Here is a 19,965-nt window from a genome sequence, read left to right on the forward strand (position 1 = left end):
GTTATTAATAAAAAGATATTCTAAAAATATTCTAAAGGTAAAAGAAACAGATCTAATATGAAGTCAGATATGTTCTTCCCTATTACAAATCTTTCTCTCATTGATCCTAGGGAGGGGATTTAGGACACTGGAATTCTTTTGGGAGGCTCTGCTTTTAGACAAGGAGAAGGCAGTGGCAACCCACTCCAGTACTCTTGCCTGGAAAATCCCATGGATGGAGGAGCCTGGTAGGCTGCAGTCCATGGGGTCGCACAGAGTCGGACATGACTGAAGCGACTTAGCAGCAGCAGCTTTTAGACAGGTGAGGGAATTCCAGGGCAGGGGCCGGGGGGAAGCTTATTCTCCAATGTCTTCAGTTCAGAATTCTTGTGTGTCGCAGTGTCTCCCTGTACCAGCGCCTGGCTGGCCTTCCCACTTCGTCTCTTAGTCTCTTCAGTCCCTTCTCCATGTGCACCAAAGTGGTCATTTCAGAATGCAAATAAGACTGTCACTCCCACCACAGGCCCCATTCCGTTTCCCGCTTTGGACAGATCCCACAGTTTCAAGGGTACAAACACAAATCCCTGACAAACTGTGCTATATCCCAGTGTTGTGCCCTGCCCCCATCCGTTCCAGACTGCTGGGGACCAGCCCCAGCTGATCCAGGGTATTCGAAGGAGAGACGGCCTAGGCGACTATTTATATGCTAATTAGAGATATAAAGAATAATAGAATGAGGATAGCTCAGTAGGAAAATTCAGTGGAGAAAAGAAGCTGAGTAGCTTGGTTTACGCGGGAGACCAATAAAACTTCAGGACAAGAAGTTTGCACCACTTACGTAGGCCGCAGGCGCCCTCTCGAATAGCGGAAGGTGCCTCACCCTAGACACCTTCTCGAGTGGGTCTTAGCAGCCCAGGCATAATTAGTAAGCGTGGTGGGTTCCGCGCTCCAGATGGAGACTCAGCTGGAAGTTAAAGGGAAGAATGACATGGGGAAACCAAGCGCTGGTGAGCAAGGCCCGTAGCTTTATTTTCAACAGGGGCTTTTATACCCTAAGTTACACATAGAGGATAATAGGGGATGCAAAGTCAGCAGTTTTTGATCCTTATCAAAAACCAGGGTTTCTTTCCTGCAAATTTATCGTATACAAATGGTTTAGGTGATTTACATCATCTTCTGGCCAGAAGGCCTACTAACATTTTATGACTCTTGACAAGGACTTATCAACAAAGACTTATTTTCTCTAAGAGTAATTATTTTAAGGTTTGGCACCATCTTCCAAAGATAAAATTGCATTCCTATAGGGTGGATGTGTAATGGGTTTACAACAAAGGAAATAATTTATTACCTTAAGGGTCTAAAGTTACTAACACCAAGGCCACTACTTATTTTTTTCTATATACCAACTATTAATTAATACACATTCAAGGATACAATTCAGGGGATGTGAAAACTTGGCAACAAGCATTGACTCATCAATGAAATCCTTTACTAGTTTATTCTGACAGTTTTTAACTCTCTGAGAGGCTCTAAGCTATTTGAATATCTTAAGCTTCCCGTGCCTCTCGAGGCTGGGAGACTGTAAACAATCGTATGCATAGCTGTAGGAGTCCGGGTAAACTTGTCAGGCAAGTTAGAGAGCCATCTGAGGGGTTTGGATTTAAACACTCCTAATTGCCCAGGAACTTTACGAATTGGAGCTGTAAGTTAACTCTTTGACAGAGAGAGCGAGATGGTGGTGGGGGACAGCCCCCAGTAAAATCAGAGGTGAGAGCACAAAGCAATAAAGTAGGCAGACTCTGGTTTTTTGGGGGAAAATGCTTGAGAATATCCAGGCGGACTCCTGAGGCTCGATCCCGCCTTTGCGTATGCCGAGCCTCCTTCCTCATGACCTTTGTCACGAGTGGAATGCCTCACCGGCTCCCGGCACCAGACCTCTCTCACTGAGCTCCACCAGACTGGCATTGATTGCTTACACTGATCAATCCTTTCCCAAGAACTCCTCCTCTCCCCTGGGTCATACGGTTAATCTCACTTTCCCAGTGAGGCGCTCTATCCTTCTGTGATCATTCCCCACATGATCAGCTCTCTGAGCCCCACAGGCCTTCCCCTCCCAGCACTGTGGCTGGGCAGGACTAGGTTGAAGCCAGTGCACAGCGCGTCTGTGTCGCCAGAAACTCGAGCAAGATCTGGCACGGGGTGGACGCTTAGAACATTTGCTATGAATGAATAAGGAAACGAGGTTGAGACAGGCTGGGACCTGAAACCAGGGACCCTTTGCTTCAGTGCTTGCCCCTGGACAGAGCAACAAAATACAAAGGAAACTATAAGAGACTAAAAGCAACCCAGCATGCATGGATAATTGGGCAAATCATGAACAAGATATAAAAAGACCAAAAACCCAACTGCCTCTTCTGAGGAGGCAGGAGCAAAAGCAGGGCACTGTGCATGCACCCTGCACATGGCACCATCAGGACGCTGGGCAGACCACCTGAGCCGCCCTTCAGGCCTGAGCCCTCACCCGCCCTACCCCCACCCCATAGAAGGATCCCGCTTATCCCTCTCTATCAGGGACCCAGCAGGGGAACCTCTTCCTTGTGTTTTCACCCTCCTGCTGCAACAGGAGTCCCAGCCTCGCCAACCTTTCTTGTCTGGCCTCTTACCAATTTCTATTAATTAAGGAGCCCAAGAACCTTTATCAGTAACATACTCTGCAAAGAGACACAGTCCCCTTCCTGGGAGAGGATCTGGGCCCCTCCAGGACCACCGAATGCAGCATCCTTTTGTGTGACAAGCAGCCTCCTGAACCTCTAGTTTCAGCATCACCACACTTGGTAAGTCTGCCTTCCCAGCCCCTGAGGGCCTCAGTACCCTCATTCAAGCAAACCTTTCTTCTGCCCTTTATCCCTTTACTCTCACTGCTTTCCCCTCCCCTTTGCCCCTTTTCTCCCCTGACATCTACTCCTCTCTCCATCCTCTCTGTCTTCTCCTGCTTCTGCCCTACCCTTCTGAGGGAGTGGGCATCACACAGCCACAGTGTCGCTCCTCTCGGTTTGTAAGACCTGCTCCCTCTGGCCAGCAATGGCTCACCTTGATGGAAGACTGAGACGGGAGAGGCTTGCCTCACACCTTGCAGATCTTGGTCTAGCAGGCTGTCGTTGACCGGAGATTTATGAGAGCAACAGAGGTTCAAACCTCATATCCTGTAGTGGCCAGAAGTCTGATCATCCTAATAGTCTCACCTTTATTTTCCTGATGCCAAGAAGTCTGGTTGGGATGGAACAGGCTAAATCAGCAGATTTCTCCTTTGTGACCCCATGGGCTGCAGCACGCCAGGCTTCCCTGTCCATCACCAACTCCTGGAGCTTACTCAAACTCATGTCCATCGAGTTGGTGATATCATCCAACTATTTCATCCTCTGTCGTCCCCTTCTCCTCCTGCCTTCAATCTTTCCCAGCATCAGGGTCTTTTCCAATGAGTCAGTTCTTCACATTAGGTGGCTAAAGTATTGGAGTTTCACTTTCAGCATCAGTCCTTCCAGTAAATATTCAGGACTGATTTCCTTTAGGATTGACTGACTGGATCTCCTTGCGTCCAAGGGACTCTCAAGAGTCTTCTCCAATTAAGTTCAAAAGCATTCACAAAAGCATAAGTTCTTCCACACTCAGCTTTCTCTATAAGTCCAACTCTCACATCCATACATGCCTACTAGAAAAAGCATAGCTTTGACTAGACAGACCTTTGTTGGTAAAGTAATGTCTCTGTTTTTTAATATGCTATCTAGGTTGGTCATAACTTTCCTTCCAAGGAGCAAGTGTCTTTAATTTCATGGCTTCAGTCACCATCTGCAGTGATTCTGGAGCCCAAAAATAAAGTCTGTCACTGTTTCCATTGTTTCACCATCTATTTGCCATGAAGTGATGGGACCAAATGCCAGTTCAGTTCAGTTCAGTTGCTCAATCATGTCCGACTGTTTGCAACCCCATGAACCGCAGAACGCCAGGCCTCCCCGTCCATCACCAACTCCTGGAGTTTACCCAAACTCATGTCCATTGAGTTGGTGAAGCCATCCAATCATCTCATCCTATGTCGTTCCCTTCTCCTCCTGCCCTCAATCCCTCCCAGCATCAGGGTCTTTTCAAATGAGTCAGCTCTTCACATCAGGTGGCCAAAGTATTGGAGTTTCAGCTTCAACATCAGTCCTGCCAATGAACACCCAGGGCTGATCTCCTTTAGGATGGACTGGTTGGATCTCCTTGCAATCCAAGAGACTCTCAAGAGTCTTCTCCAACACCACAATTCAAAAGCATCAATCCTTCAGTGCTCAGCTTTCTTTACAGTCCAACACTCACATCCATACATGACTACTGGAAAAACAATAGCCTTGACTAGATGGACCTTTGTTGGCAAAGTAATTTCTCTGCTTTTTAATATGCTGTCTAGGTTGTTCATAACTTTCCTTCCAAGGAGTAAGTGTCTTTTAATTTCATGGCTGCAGTCACCATCTGCAGTAATTTTGGAGCCCTCAAAAATAAAGTCAGCCACTGTTTTCAGTGTTTCCCCATCTATTTGCCATGAAGTGATGGGAATGATGCCATGATCTTAGTTTTCTGAATGTTGAACATTAAGCCAACTTTTTCACTCTCCTCTTTCACTTCCATCAAGAGGCTCTTTAGTTCTTCTTCATTTTCTGCCATAAGGGTGGTATCTGCATATCTGAGGTTATTGATATTTCTCCTGGCAATCTTGATTCCAACTTGTGCTCCATCTCATGATGTACTCTGCATATAAGTTAAATAAGCAGGGTGACAATATACAGCCTTGACATACTCCTTTTCCTATTTGGAACCAGTGTGTGTTCCATGTCCAGTTCTAACTGTTGCTTCCTGACCTGCAAACAGATTTCTCAAGAGGCAGGCCAGGTGGCCTGATATTCCCATCTCTTTCAGAATTTTCCACAGTTTATTGTGATCCACACAGTCAAAGGCTTTGACATAGTCAATAAAGCAGAAATAGATGTTTTTCTGAAACTCTCTTGCTTTTTCGATGATCCAGCGGATATTGGCAATTTGATCTCTGGTTCCTCTGCCTTTTCTAAAACCAGCTTGAACATCTGAAGTTCACCGTTCACATATTGCTGAAGCCTGGCTTGGAGAATTTTGAGCATTACTTCACTAGCGTGTGAGATGTGTGCAATTGTGTGGTAGTTTGAGCATTCTTTGGCATTGCCTTTCTTTGGGATTGGAATGAAAACTGACCTTTTCAGTCTCATGGCCACTGCTGAGTTTTCCAAATTTGCTGGCATATTGAGTGCAGCACTTTCACAGCATCATCTTTTAGGATTTGAAATAGCTCAACTGGAATTCCATCCCCTTCACTAGCTTTGTTTGTAGTGATGCTTCCTAAGGCCTGCTTTACTTCACATTCCAGGATGTCTGGCTCTAGGTGAGTGACCACACCATCATGATTATCTGGGTCATGAAGATCTTTTTTGTACAGTTCTGTGTATTCTTGCCACCTCTTCTTAATATCTTCTGCTTCTGTTAGGTCCATACCATTTCTGTCCTTTATTGAGCTCATCTTTGCATGAAATATTCCCTTGGTATCTCTAATGTTCTTGAAGAGATATCTAGTCTTTCCCATTCTGTTGTTTTCCTCTATTTTTTTGCATTGATCACTGAGGAAGGCTTTCTTATCTCTGCTATTCTTTGGAACTCTGCATTCAAATGGGTATATCCTTCCTTTTCTCATTTGCATTTCACATCTTTTCTTTTCTCGGCTTTTTGTAAGGCCTCATTGGACAGCATTTTTGCATTTCTTTTTCTTGGGGATGGTCTTGATCTCTGCCTCCTATACAGTGTCACGAACCTCCGTCCATAGTTCTTCAGGCACTGTTTATCAGATCTAATTCCTTGAATCTATTTGTCACTTCCAGTGTATAATCATAAGGGATTTTATCTCTATATACTGATATATGTGCAGGTGAAGGTCCCATCTGGGTGTTGGAGTCCCACAGATGACTTACAATTGGCTGGTTTCAGGCCTGATGACCCTGGTGGGCAGTGGACAGGCTGTTAGCTCCTTCACTGGCCCATTCTGGAAGCACCAAGTCTGGTGCCTGAATAGACATCCGCAGGAGGTGGGTTAGAACAGCAATCTCTTTCTCTTTTTCAGTCTTTTCAGCCCCGCCTCCCTTTACCTTTCCCTTGGTTCTCTTACCTACACTCCCATCGTTTTCATCTTGGAGACTCCTTGTTGGCTCACCTTTTTCATGAGCCCCCATATACCGGGGTCCAGCCCTGGTTGGATCCAGGGATTCCCTCAGGATGATGGCATTGGCGATAAGGAAAGTACAAGGGGAGAGAAAGAGGCTTGATCTTCCTTGGTTTACACAGAAAGCCAATAAAGTTCCTGACACAGAACTTGCTCTGTTCACGGAGGCCGCAGGTGCCCTCTCGGTTGGGTGAGGACGCAGGACACCCTCTCCCTGGTGAAGACACAGGGCGCCTTCCCGATCGGGTCTTAGAAGCCCAGGCAAAAAAGTGAACAGAGAGCCTTTGTGCTTCAAGTAGTCATCCTGAAAGAAGAACAGACAGATAAAAGGAGAGAAAAGGAAAAAAAAGAATGACACGGGGAGACCAACCTCTGATAAAGCCGGGTCTGTAGCTTTATTTTCAAAAGGAGCTTTTATACTCTGAGTTACACATTTCCAGAAGTGAAAGATACAGAGTCATGCAGAGTCAGCTCAACATTACATCAGTTTCACCTTTATCAAAACCAGGACATTTTCTGCATAGCTTTTCATAAACAAGGGTCTTATGTTGTGTACATCATCTTCTGACCCTGTGGCCTGTTAACATTTTGTAGCTCTTTCTTGATAAAGGTTGGTCACGCACAAAACCTGCTTTCCCTTTATCTTTCCAGTCTGCAGTCCCCCTCAGGAAACAGAGCTATATTCTTATGGAGCAAAGGTGCAGTGAGTTATAACAAAGAAAGAACTTACTGACTCAAGGGTTTTATGTTGCTAATGCCAAGGCTACTGCTTGTTTTTCTTGCATACCAACTATACTTGCTAATGCACTCCCAGGCGCACATTGGGTAAAGGACAAGGAAACTCGGTAGCAAACATTGGCTCAACAATGCAGTATTATTCTAATAAAGCTTTTTTTATCGCTCGAAGGTTATGTTTGGGATGTTGTGAACAATCAAGTGCATTAGTTGCAAGAGTGTGGATAAACCTGCCAAGCAAGCTAAAATAGTAACAGAGGGGTTAAAGTAAAAATGCTCCTTTCAAGCCCAAGAAACTTATTAACTAGAGCCCTAAGTCGATTTTCTTCAGAGAAAGGTGGTCGGGGATAGCCCCCTGTAAATGTCAGAAGAGTTGGTGAAAGGCATAATATAATAAACAGTAGACAGACAGATTTTAGTTTCGGGGTAGATGCTCGAGCAGGTCCAGGGAATCCCTCGAGTCCTGTTCCGCCTTTGCCTGTCAGGTCCTCTCCGCATGACCTTTGTCATGGGTGGGATCTCCCGAGGTGGCTCCCGGCACCCATACTTTTCTGTTTTGTGTTCCAGCTGGCAGAAGGGCTAGTTGAGAAAGGAGCTGGACTGGACAAAGTCCTCCAGAGGCCACCTTGCAATAATACCATGTCTTTGTTTCTTGTTTGTGCCTTTAAGTTTCTGTCATTGATACATGTTGACTCTCAGTCAGTGAATGTATCAGGATCTTTGTTTTATGTGCTTTTGTCTGTCCCATCACTCCTGCAAGTCTCCACCTCATTGTGTGTATGGGTTGAGCACTTTAAGCCTTAAAATACAAACACAGCCCATATTGCCTGAGACTCCAGCCTTAGGTTACTTCAGTTCAGTTCAGTTCAGTCGCTCAGTTGTGTCCAACTCTCTGCGATCCCATGAATCACAGCACGCCAGGCCTCCCTGTCCATCACCAACTCCCAGAGTTCACTCAGACTCACGTCCATCGAGTCAGTGATGCCATCCAGCCATCTCATCCTCTGTTGTCCCCTTCTCCTCCTGCCCCCAATCCCTCCCAGCATCAGAGTCTTTTCCAATGAGTCAACTCTTCGCATGAGGTGGCCAAAGTACTGGAGTTTCAGCTTTAGCATCATTCCTTCCAAAGAAATCCCAGGGCTGATCTCCTTCAGAATGGACTGGTTGGATCTCCTTGCAGTCCAAGGGACTCTCAAGAGTCTTCTCCAACACCACAGTTCAAAAGCATCAATTCTTCGGCATTCAGCTTTCTTCAAGTTCCAACTCTCACATCCATACATGACTACTGGAAAAACCATAGCCTTGACTAGACGGACCTTTGTTGGCAAAGTAATGTCTCTGCTTTTCAATATGCTATCTAGGTTGGTCATAACTTTCCTTCCAAGGAGTAAGCGTCTTTTAATTTCATGGCTGCAGTCACCATCTGCAGTGATTTTGGAGCCCCAAAAGATAAAGTCTGACACTGTTTCCACTGTTTCCCCATCTATTTCCCATGAAGTGATGGGACCAGATGCCATGATCTTCGTTTTCTGAATGTTGAGCCTTAAGCCAACTTTTTCACTCTCCACTTTCACTTGGACTTTAAAGAACAGGGAGCAGGCGGAAGGAGCTTGCATCTCTCTCTCCAGTCTTTAAAATGTAACTGTTCTGCCTGGGCTTTCAGGAACTATCTGATCCAAAATCTGTAGCCCCCAGACTGAGGAGGAAAAGAAAGAAGCCTTTTAAAACTCAAGCCAGAAAACTATATGGTCTTCAGTGCTGTGTCTCATTATGTAAAAATTAGCTTGTAAACGTAAACACTGACTTGTAAATTTTTAAGTTAGAAATTAACTTGTAACTTTTACAAGTTAACTTTTTACAAGTTAACCTGTAAAAAATTAATTTATATTTATTTAACATGTTAGAAAATTAACATGTAAATGAGTATTTAATTAGCTTAAAGTAAATTAAGCATTTATATAGATTCTAAGCAATACAAAAGAAATTCACCAGAAATCATGTGACCTGGGAAACAGTCAATATTGAGTAAATATCTAGAATAAAGTTAGCTTAAGCTTGTAGGTTTAATTAATACAGACCTGTCTTTCGAGTCATCAACATTAAGTAAAATACTTTTATTGTTCCTAGAGTTACTAAAAGTAAGTGCACATTGTTTCTGTTATAAAAGCTGTCAATGAGGAAAATAACCTGATATAATTAAACTTTTAAGTAAATGTAACAGCGATAACAGCTTTTTGGTAAACTCTATAGGAATAACTGGGGCTTCCCAGGTGGTGCTAATGGTAAAGAACCCACCTGCCAATGCAGGAGACGCAAGAGACACAAGTTCGATCCAAGGGTCAGGAAGATCCCCTGGAGAAGGAAATGGCAACCCACTCCAGTATTCTTGCCTGGAGAATGGACAGAGGAGCCCGGCGGGCTACAGTCCATGGGGTCACAGAGAGTCAGACACAACTGAGCACAAACACACACGTAGGAATAATAAGTTTTGAAAATGTCCATCTAAAATAGTTTCTCTAAATCTTGGTAACTTGACACTGAAATAAGTTAAATGATAGGAACTCATTGAATATTCAGGGCATTTCAAATAAGATAAAATATTGGAATATTAATTGCTAAACAGGTCTAAATTTACCTATTTTTCTCTTACAAGAGGGAAAGTACAGATGTTGTGTTTATTAGACACATATCTTGTACCATGTTGAGGAAAGAAATAATGCTTTGGGAAGATGCATGTTTCTAGAGGTTATGAGATATTCTGATCAGAAAATGCTGATATGAAAGTTTACAATTACTTGCTTCTTAGTTTTTGCTAGAGATTAATGCTCTAAGATTAAGAATTATGAGGAAAACATTTCAGTATGCAAGGAAAATAGGAAACATGTTTTTAGTAAATGAAGGTATAAGGATGGAAGTGCATTTTATTAAAAGATAAGAAGTGGTTTTGTCCTAGAGCTCGTTGTTTCTAAATGAAAAAGAAAATTAGGGACAGAATAATATAGGATACAGAAAGTTGGAGAAGTTTCTAGAAAAGGAACATTGGGAAAAGAGTTTTGCACGTGGTCAGGATTTTCTTAAGATTGGATTTAATTTTAACTAAGTAAATGGATTAAGAGTAGATGGCATAGGACTGGATTTTGTTTCTTTCTCTAAGAGAACAAAGTTTTCTTGGAATCCTACTTTTACTAACAGATTGTGCAGACTTCTTTGCTTTTAAATTTTAAGCTGTTACTTATTTGCCCTTTGAAATCTTTTATTGTCACTTTGGTTAAATGAATAAGTATTGTTTCACAGGGACCTGTGAGCCTATTTGACCAAGTGTGTTAAAACTTTTTAGTATTTTTTTTACACCTTTCAAATATCAAATGCTAATTAAAGTTATTTTGACCTCCAGCTGAAGCATCCCAATGAGAGATCCTAAACTAACTGGGTTTATTTGGTATATTAAATTACATGGGAAGCATTGTCAAATGAGTAATAAACATTCTTAGGTTGCATAATATGGATAAATGTTATTGATATAGATACTCTAGAAATTATATGAAATTCTTAAAAATCTGGTATGTCCTGATAAAAATATCAGTCACAATTTCTAGTTACTATAACCAAGTTTGTTTGTCAATTACATTGTTATTAGATGTTCAACTGTGCTTTTTAAATGTTTTGTCATTCATAGACAGTTAAGGTGATGCTTTGTAAAAATGCTTCATCTTCAAGAAGATTCACAGAAACAGCATTTTGACTAGTACAGGTTTCTTATAACTTTCATATCATACCACTAAATTTGGTAAACTTGATGACCTTATAAAACTGCTAAATAAGTGAACTGAAGGATACGGTTATAATATTTCAGTTTTGTCTGAGACATTACTGGCTTTTATTCAGTGTTTTCCAGATATAAGGAAACTCTTCCCATCAAGCTAATTATAATTTACAGCAATTTGGTAAGTTACACCCCTAAGTAGAACTGAAACATTCCCTCTACCTGATCCCTCCAGAAACTGGAAACTAAGGTTCCCAGCAGCTTTATCAGGTAAATAAGAAATGCCACTTCCTAACAGGTTAAGAATCTCAAGGTATTTTGAGGAGACTTCAAAAAGGGAGGGATTCACCCAAATCTGTACAGCAAAATCTGTGATAAGCCCTTGTCATCACTTTCCATAAGAGGATACAGAAAAACCAAACAAACTTTTTGGCCAACCCAATAAAATAACCTATATAACCGTACATAAGTAACCAGGTCAATTTCTTGAAATCAGACTTAGTTTGCAATCAAATAAATTATAATTTGGCTATATTTAGTAAAAACAAGGGTAATTTTAGAGAGAAAAAGATTGTTTCAGTGTACATCAAATTCTGATTCTGTTTTGAGGTCTGTACTTACTAAGACTACTTCCCAGATAGTTCTTTGTTGTAAAGTTTAATTGTGTTATTAATAAAATACTCTAAGCTCGTTTCTGAAGCCTATCACTGTCATCTGTCTTTAGGTGAGAATCAAATGCCCCATTGCCGGGAGCCACCACGGGAGATCCCACCCACGACAAGGTCATGTGGAAGAGCCATGACAAGCAAGGCGGATCATGGCTCATACCCTCATACCCTCAGGATGACGGCTTAGATGAAAGGATAGCAAAGCAAAGAGAGAGGCTTGATCTTCCTTGATTAACACAGAAAGCCAATAAAGCTCCTGTGTTCCAAGGAGTCATCCTGAGAGAAGAACAGAAAGAGAAAAGGAGAGAAAAGGAAAAAAAGAATGACACGGGGAGACCAAGCTTTGGTGAGCGAGGCCCATAACTTTATTTTCAGAAGGAACTTTTATACCTTGACTTGTACATAGAGGGAAATGAAAAATGCAAAGTCATACAGAGTCAGCCCAAACATTACACCTGTTTTGTCTTTATCAAAACCAGGATTTTTTCTGCATATCTTTCCCATAAACAATGTTGTGTACATTATCCTCTGGCTTTGGTGGCCTGTGGACATTTTATGACCCTTTTTTGATAAAGGCTGCTCAACCAGAAAACTTATTTTCCCTTGGAGTGTTTTTTCTTTATATTTCTAATCTATATCAGCCTCAGAAAGTGCTAAACAGAGTTACATTCTCACAGAGCAAAGGTGCAGTGAGTTACAACAAAGGAAGAACCAATCAGCTCAAAGGTCTGATGTGGTTAATTCCAAGGCTGCTACTTGTTTTTCTTACATTCCAACAATGTTAACCAATGCACTCCCAGGTGCACAATGGATAAGAGATATGGGCACTTGGCAGCAAGCATTGGCCCAATAATGAAGCCCTTTACCAGTACTATCTATTCTAATAATTTTTCATCCCTCAAAGGGCTCTATGCTCATTAGGACTTTTAGAATGTTTTGGCTTCCCGTGCCTTTCAAGGTTGGGGAGTTGTGAACAATCATGTGTGTTAATTGCAAGAGTATGGATAAACCTGTCAGGCAAGCTAGAATGCCAACAGAGGGGTTAAAATAGAAATATTCCTTTCATGCCCAGGAGACTTATTAACTAAAGCCCTAAGTTGACTTTTTCCAGAGAAAGGTGGTCGGGGATAGCCCCCTGTTAATGTCAGAAGAGTTGGTGAAAAGCACAAAATAGTAAAACAGATTCTGGTTTGGGGGTAGATCCTCTAGCAGATTCAGGGTGTCCCTTGAGCCATGATCCGCCTTGCTTGTCATGGCTCTTCCACATGACCTTGTCATGGGTGGGATCTCCCATGGTGGCTCCCGGCACCCCATGACCTGTGACCAGGCTCTATCAAAAACTGGGAGCTGCTGTGTTAACTGTACAGTGGCCCTAGTACTTAGGAGAGCTGGAGAAATGTTACCTGCTAGAGATTCTTTCATAAAACATAAAGACTTAGTTCTGACTCTTTCAATAATCTACTGTAGGAGCCATCAGAGGGATGGATCTTCTGTGAGCCATGGGGACAGCAAAGCGGGCAGAACTGCAAAGTGGGCAACTCGACTAAAGAGCCTGAGCAAGTTAGGCCCCTGGCATCTGTGCCCCCGCACTCCCTAGCTGTCCCTAGTATTCTCCACAGGAACAAGGAAAAGCTGAGAAATGGAGCTGTGAGAAAGCAAGCATAAACAGGGGAACAATGTTCCAATCTCTGAAGCCCAACAATAGAAACTTACTAAGAGTTTACATGATGCCACCCACTATGGGAGGGATGCACTACAGGAGTTGACTGAAAGAGTTTTTCAGAGAAGGGACTCAAAAAACACAGTAAAACAAGTAACCCTTGCCTATGATTGGCCTAACCCGCAGGCCCATTCAATTCCCCCTTCATTATTCAGGCCAGGTCAACTTACCTGGGGGAAGACTGGCAGTTAGGTATCACCCAAATGCCCCCACGATCAGGATATAATATTTTCTTATGTTCATTGATACTTTCACAGTATGGGTTGATGCTTCCCCTACCCAGTCTGAAAAGGCTACTGAACTCTGTAAATCCCTTTTAAAAGAAATAATTCCTGGGAATTCCCTGGTTGTCCAGCGGTTAGAACTCTCTATTTCCACTGCATGGGGCTTGGGTTCAATCCCTGTTCAGGGAACTAAGATCCCTCAAGTTGTATGGCATGGCAAAAATAAAAGACATAATTCCTCAGTGTGGACTTCCAAAGTCTCCCTGAGTGATTGTTATCCCTCTTTTATACCCAAAATCACACAGGGGCTCACAGCAGCCCTAGGGATAAACTACAAGTTACACTTATTGGCACCCCCAAGCTATGGGAGATGGTGAAGGACAGGAAAGCCTGGAGTGCTGCAGTCCTTGGGATCACAAAGAGTCAAGCACGACTGAGCAGCCGAACAACAATCTTCAGGGAAGGTAGAGAAAATGAACCATACTTTAAAGAAAACCTTAGGAAAAAAAAAACTGCCAAGAGACTCACATTGCACTCCTTAGGGTTCATGTACCCTCAGGAGTAATTTGAAATGACCCATGGGAAGGCTTTTCTTACTATTGACATTCTGCTAGATGAAGAAGTGAACAGACCCTGAAATATTATGAATCTAGGACAAGTTCAGAAGGCAATCCAGGACTGTGACAACAAGGCACTGCCACCTCCACCAGAAATACAGTGGAAGGGGTAGTCCTTCACAAGGAAACCCTGGGGACCAAGTTCTTCTTAAAATCTGGAAAGAGGGGTTCCCTGAAGACCAATTATTACCAAAGTAGAAAGGCCCCTATAACATAATTTTACCCACCCCCACTGCTGTCAAATTGTAAGGGATATCTAACTGGGTACATTTGTCCAGACTAAAGCTTTTACCTCCAAAAATCTCACAGGTCACAACAGAAGAACAATACACCTGTGAGCCAGTGGAAAACCTGAGATACCTATTCAGAAGACAGGCACCATTGACAGATAAGTAAAATGATGTGGTGAATTGGACTCCTACTTGCTGTTGTAACTCTTGTTTGCGTTCTACCAGTTGGCTTAGCCACCCCCGCCCAGGAAGTGGCTCTTTTGTCTCTGCTGGGTTTAAGGGAAACACTCCACCCCAGAAATGCTTCCCCTACTGACTCTGTCTGCTTTACCAGTCCCTGTAACTAAAGGACAATGGCAAGAAAACTCACTTATCAACATTTCCAGAATCATATCCAAAGGAGAACGTTTAAAAGATGCTGGATGTGCCATCAACACCCCCAGCTGGCCACTGGGCCTCCTCTTGCATTCTCCTGAAACTGCCAATTCCAATGGTAATTAACAATCTAAACCAGGGACAATTACCACCAACCCCAAACCTCTGCTGGGCACATGTGCACCTTCCAGGAGGCTATTCCAGTTCTTTAACCCGAGTCCCCCATATGGACACACTATGTCAAAAATTGCACAAATGGCATTTCTTTCACATGTCTCAAGAACCCTCCAAGATATAAAGGCACCAGATATCCTGCCTCTTTTTTTTTTTTTTTAACTTTTGGCTGGATCTTCATTGCTGTGCGGGCTTTTCTTTGGTTGCATCGAGCAGGGGTTATTCTGTACTTATGGTGTGCAGGCTTCTAATTGCTGTGGCTTCTCTTGTTGCAGAGCACAGGCTCTGGGGCACACAGGCTTCAGCAGTTGCGACCCAAGGGCTCAATAGTTGCAGTTCTTGGGCTCTAAAGTACATGCTCAGTAGTTGTGATGCATGGGTTTAATTGCTCCGCAGCATGTGGGATCTTCTTGGACCATGGATTGAACCGTGTCTCCTGCTTTGGCGGGTGGCTTCTTTTTTATTTAAATTATTTTAATTAGAAGCTAATTACTTTACAATATTGTGGTGGGTTTTGCCATACATCAACATGAATCAGCCACAGGTGCACATGCGTCCCCCCATCCTGAACCCCCCTCCCACTTCCCTCCTCACCCCATCCCTCTGGGTTGTCCCAGAGCACCAGCTTTGAGTGCCCTGTTTCATGAATCAACCTGCACTGGTTATCTATTTCACATATGATAATATACATGTGTCTGTGCTATTCTCTCAAATCATCCCACCCTCGCCTTCTCCCACAGAGTCCAAAAGTCTGTTCTTTACATCTGTGTCTCTTTTGCTGTCTTGCATATAAGGTCATCATTACTGACTTTCCAAACTCCATATATATGCATTAATATACTGTATTAGTGTTTCTCTTTCTGACTTACTTCACTCTGTATAATAGACTCCAGTTTCATCCACCTCATTAGAATTGACTCAAATATGTTCTTTTTTTATAGCTGAGGAATATTCCACCGTGTATATGTACCACAGCTTTCTTATCCATTCATCTGCCGATGGACATCTAGGTGGCTTTCATGTCCTAGCTATTGTAAACAGTACTGCATTGGGGTACATGTGTCTCTTTCAATTCTGGTTTCCTCAGCGTGTATGCCCAGCAGTGGGATTTCCAGTTTTTTAGGGAATCTCCACACTGTTATCCATGCTGGCTGTACTAGTTTGCATTCCCACCAACAGTGGAAGAGGGTTCCCTTTTTCTCCACACCCTCTCAAGCATTTATTGTTTGTAGACTTTTTGATAGCAGCCATTCTGACCAGTGTGAGATGGTACCTCATTGTGGTTTTGATTTGCACTTCTCTGATAATGAATGATATTGAGCATCTTTCCATGTGTCTGTTAGCCATCTATAAGTCTTCTCTGGAGAAATGCCTGTTTAGTTCTTGGCCCACTTTTTGATTGGGTTGTTCATTTTTCTGGTATTGAGCTGCATGAGCTGCTTGTATATTTTGGGGATTAATTCTATGTCAGTTGTTTCATTTGCTATTATTTTCTCCTATCCTGAAGACTGCCTTTTCACCTTGCTTATAGTTTCCTTCATTGTGCAAAAGCTTTTAAGTTTAATCAGATCCCATTTGTTTATTTTTGCTTTTATTTCCATTACTCTGGGAGGTGGGTCATAGAGAATCTTGCTGTTATTTATGTCAGAGAATGTTCTGCCTATGTTTTCCTCTAAGAGTTTTATAGTTTCTGGTCTTACATTTATATCTTTAATCCATTTTGAGTTTACTTTTGCGTATGGTGTTAGATAGTGTTCTAATTTCATTCTTTTACAGGTGGTTGACCAGTTTTCCCAGCACCACTTGTTAAAGAGATTGTCTTTTCTCCATTGTATATTCTTGCCTCCTTTGTCAAAGATAAGCTGTCCATAGGTGTGTGGATTTATCTCTGGGCTTTCTATTTTGTTCCATTGATCTATATTTCTGTCTTTGTGTCAGTACCATACTGTCTTGTTGACTGTAGCTTTGTAGTATAGTCTCAAGTCAGAAAGGTTGATTCCTCCAGTTCCAGTCTTCTTTCTCAAGATTGCTTTGGCTATTTGAGGTTTTTTGTGTTTCCATACAAATTGTGAAATTATTCGTTCTACTTCTGTGAAAAACACTCTTGGTAGCTTGATAGGGATTATGTTAAATCTACAGATTGCTTTGGGTAGTATACTCATTTTCACTATATTGATTCTTCCAATCCATGAACATGGTATATTTCTCCATCTATTTTTGTCATCTTTGATTTCTTTCACCAGTGTTTTCTAGTTTTCTATATTTAGGTCTTAGGTAAATTTATTCCTAAGTATTTTATTCTTTGTGTTGCAATGGTGAATGAGATTGTTTCCTTAATTTCTCTGTTTTTTCATTGTTAGTGTATAGGAATTCAAGGGATTTCTGTATGTTAATTTTATATCCTTCAACTTTACTATATTCATTGATTAGCTCTAGTAATTTTCTGGTGGAGTCTTTAGGGTTTTCTATATAGAGGATCATATCATCTGCAAACAGTGAGAGCTTTACTTCTTTTCCTATTGGGATTCCTTTTATTTCTTTTTCTTCTCTGATTGCTGTGGCTAAGACTTCCAAAACTATTTTGAATAGTGGTGAGAGTGGGCACCCTTGTCTTGTTCCTGACTTTAGAAGAAATGCTTTCAATTTTCACTCTTGAGGATGTTTGCTGTGGGTTTGTCATATATGGGCTTTATTATGTTGAGGTGTGTTTCTTCTGTGCCTGTTTTCTGGAGAGGTTTTATCATAAATGCATGTTGAATGTTGTCAAGGCTTTCTCTGAATCTATTGAGATAATCATATGGTTTTTATCTTTCAATTTCAATTTTATTTTTCAATTTGTTAATATGGTGATTTGTGAATATTGAACAATCCTTCATCCCTGAGATAAAGCCTACTTGGTCATGATGTTAAAAAGATAACAATATCTTTTTAGTATATTGTTGGATTCTGATTGCTAGACTTTTGTTAAGGATTTTTGCATCTATGTTCATCAGTGATACTGGCCTGTAGTTTTCTTTTTTTGTGTGTGGCATCTTTGTCTGGTTTTGGGATTAGGGTGATGATGGCCTCTTAGACTCTGTTTGGGAGTTTACCTTCCTCTGCAATTTTCTGGAAGAGTTTGAATAGGACAGGTGTTAACTCTTTTCTAAATTTTTGGTAGAATTCACCTTTGAAGCCATCTGGTCCTGGGCTTTTGTTTTTTGAAAGATTTTTTATTACAGTTTTGATTCCCATGCTTGTGATGCATCTGTTAAGATTTTCTATTTCTTCCTGGTTCCGTCTTGGAAGGTCATATTTTTCTAAGAATTTTTCCATTTCTCCCAAGTTGTCCATTTTATTGGCATATAATTGCTCATAGTCTCTTATGATCCTTTGTATTTCTGTGTTGTCTGTTGTGATTTCTTCATTTTCATTTCTAATATTATTGATTTGATCCTTCTCCCTTTTTTTCTTGATGAATCTAATGGTTTGTCTATTTTATCTTCTCGAAGAACTAGCTTTTAGTTTTGTTGATCTTTGCTATAGTCTTCTTCATTTCTTTTTCATCTTTCTGCTCTGATTTTTACTTCTTTCTCACTTTCAACTAACTTTGTGGTTCTTCTGTTCTTATTTTTCTAGTTGCTTTAGGTGTAAAGTTAGGTTTTTTATTCGATGTCTCTCTTGTTTCTTGAAGTAGGCTTGTATTGCTATGAACCTCCCTCTTAGCACTGCTTTAACTGAATCCCACAGGTTTTGCGTTGTTGGGTCTTCATTTTCATTTGTTTCTGCATATTTTGATTTCCTTTTTTATTTCTTCTGTGATCTGTTGGTTATTCAGAAGCATGTTGTTTAGCCTTCATATGTTTGTGTTTTTAGTAGTTTTTTTCTCCTGTAGCTGACATCTAATCTTACTGCACTGTCATCAGAAAAGATGCTTGAAATGATTTCAATTTTTTTTTAATGTACCAACACTAGATTTATGGCCCAGGATGTGATCTATCCTGGATAATGTTGTGTGTGCACTTGAGAAAAAGGTGAAATCCATTATTTTGGGGTGAAATGCTGTGTAGATTTCAATTAAGTCTAACCAGTCTATTGTATCATTTAAAGCTTGTGTTTCCTTGCTAATTTTCTGTTTGGTTGTTCTATCCATAGGTGTCAGCAGGGTATGAAAGTCCCCCACTATTATTGTGTTACTGCTAATTTCCCCTTTCATATTTGTTAGCATTTGCCTTATGTATTGATGCATGTTGGTTGCATATATGTTTATAATTGTTATATCTTCTTCTAGGATTGATCCTTTGATCATTATATAGTGTCCCTTGTCTCTTATCATGGTCTTTATTTCAAAGTCTATTTTATCTGATATGAGTATTGTATATTGCTACTCCTGTTTCTTTTGGTCTCCATTTGCATGAAATATCTTTTTCCAGCCCCTCACTTTCAGTCTCTATGTGTCCCTAGGTTTGAGGTGGGTCTCTTGTAGACAGCATATATATGGGTCTTGTTTTGTATCCATTTGGCCAGTCTTTGTCTTATGGTTGGAGCATTTAACCCACTTACATTTAAGGTAATTATTGATAAGTATGATCCCATTACTATTTACTTTGTTGTTTGGGGTTCATTTTTATAAACCTTTTCTGTGTTTCCTGTCTAAAGAAGATCCTTTAGCATTTGTTGAAGAGCTTGGTTGTTGAAGTTCAGTTTGGTGGTGCTGAATTTTCTCAGCTTTTGCTTGTCTGTAAAGCTTTTGATTTTTCCTTTATATCTAAATGAAATCCTTGCTGGGTAACCTCGGTTGTAGATTTTTCTCTTTCATCACTTCCCTTCTGGCCTGAAGAATTTCTATTGAAAAATCAGCTGTTATCCTAATAGGGATCCCCTTGTGTGTTATTTGTTGCTTTTCCCTTGCTGCTTTTAATACTTGCTCTTTGTGTTTAATTTTTGTTACTTTGATTAATATGTATGGGTGTTTCACCTTGGGTTTATCCTGTTTGGGACTCTCTGGGTTTCTTGGACTTGGGTGGCTATTTCCTTCCCCATTTTAGGGAAGTTTTCAACTTTTATCTCCTCAAGTATTTTCTCACACCCTTTCTTTTTGTCTTCTTTCAGGGAGTTTAACATTGTCCCAGAGGTCTCTGAGGTTGTCCTCATTTCTTTTAATTATTTTTTCCTCTCTGCTTCATTTATTCCATGATTCTATCTTCCACTTCACTTATCTTCTCTT

General features: G+C 41.2%; 2 protein-coding genes across 2 annotated transcripts in view; one reads left to right on the plus strand and one right to left on the minus strand.

Annotated features, from left to right (window-relative positions):
* The window catches only part of SQSTM1 (sequestosome 1), a 72,332-nt gene that overhangs the window by 21,674 nt on the left and 30,693 nt on the right, over nucleotides 1–19,965 (minus strand). The window lies entirely within an intron of this gene.
* LOC100295951 (small integral membrane protein 15) overlaps nucleotides 1–19,965 on the plus strand; it is a 28,803-nt gene continuing 8,838 nt past the window's right edge. The window contains exon 1 of the mRNA XM_059888488.1: nucleotides 1–19,965. This exon is cut by the window's right edge and continues 8,838 nt beyond it. The gene's annotated coding sequence lies outside the window, so the exon portion shown is untranslated.

This window comes from Bos taurus, chromosome 7 (assembly GCF_002263795.3).
Source record: "Bos taurus isolate L1 Dominette 01449 registration number 42190680 breed Hereford chromosome 7, ARS-UCD2.0, whole genome shotgun sequence".
In the NCBI taxonomy this organism is placed as follows: Eukaryota; Metazoa; Chordata; class Mammalia; order Artiodactyla; family Bovidae; genus Bos; species Bos taurus.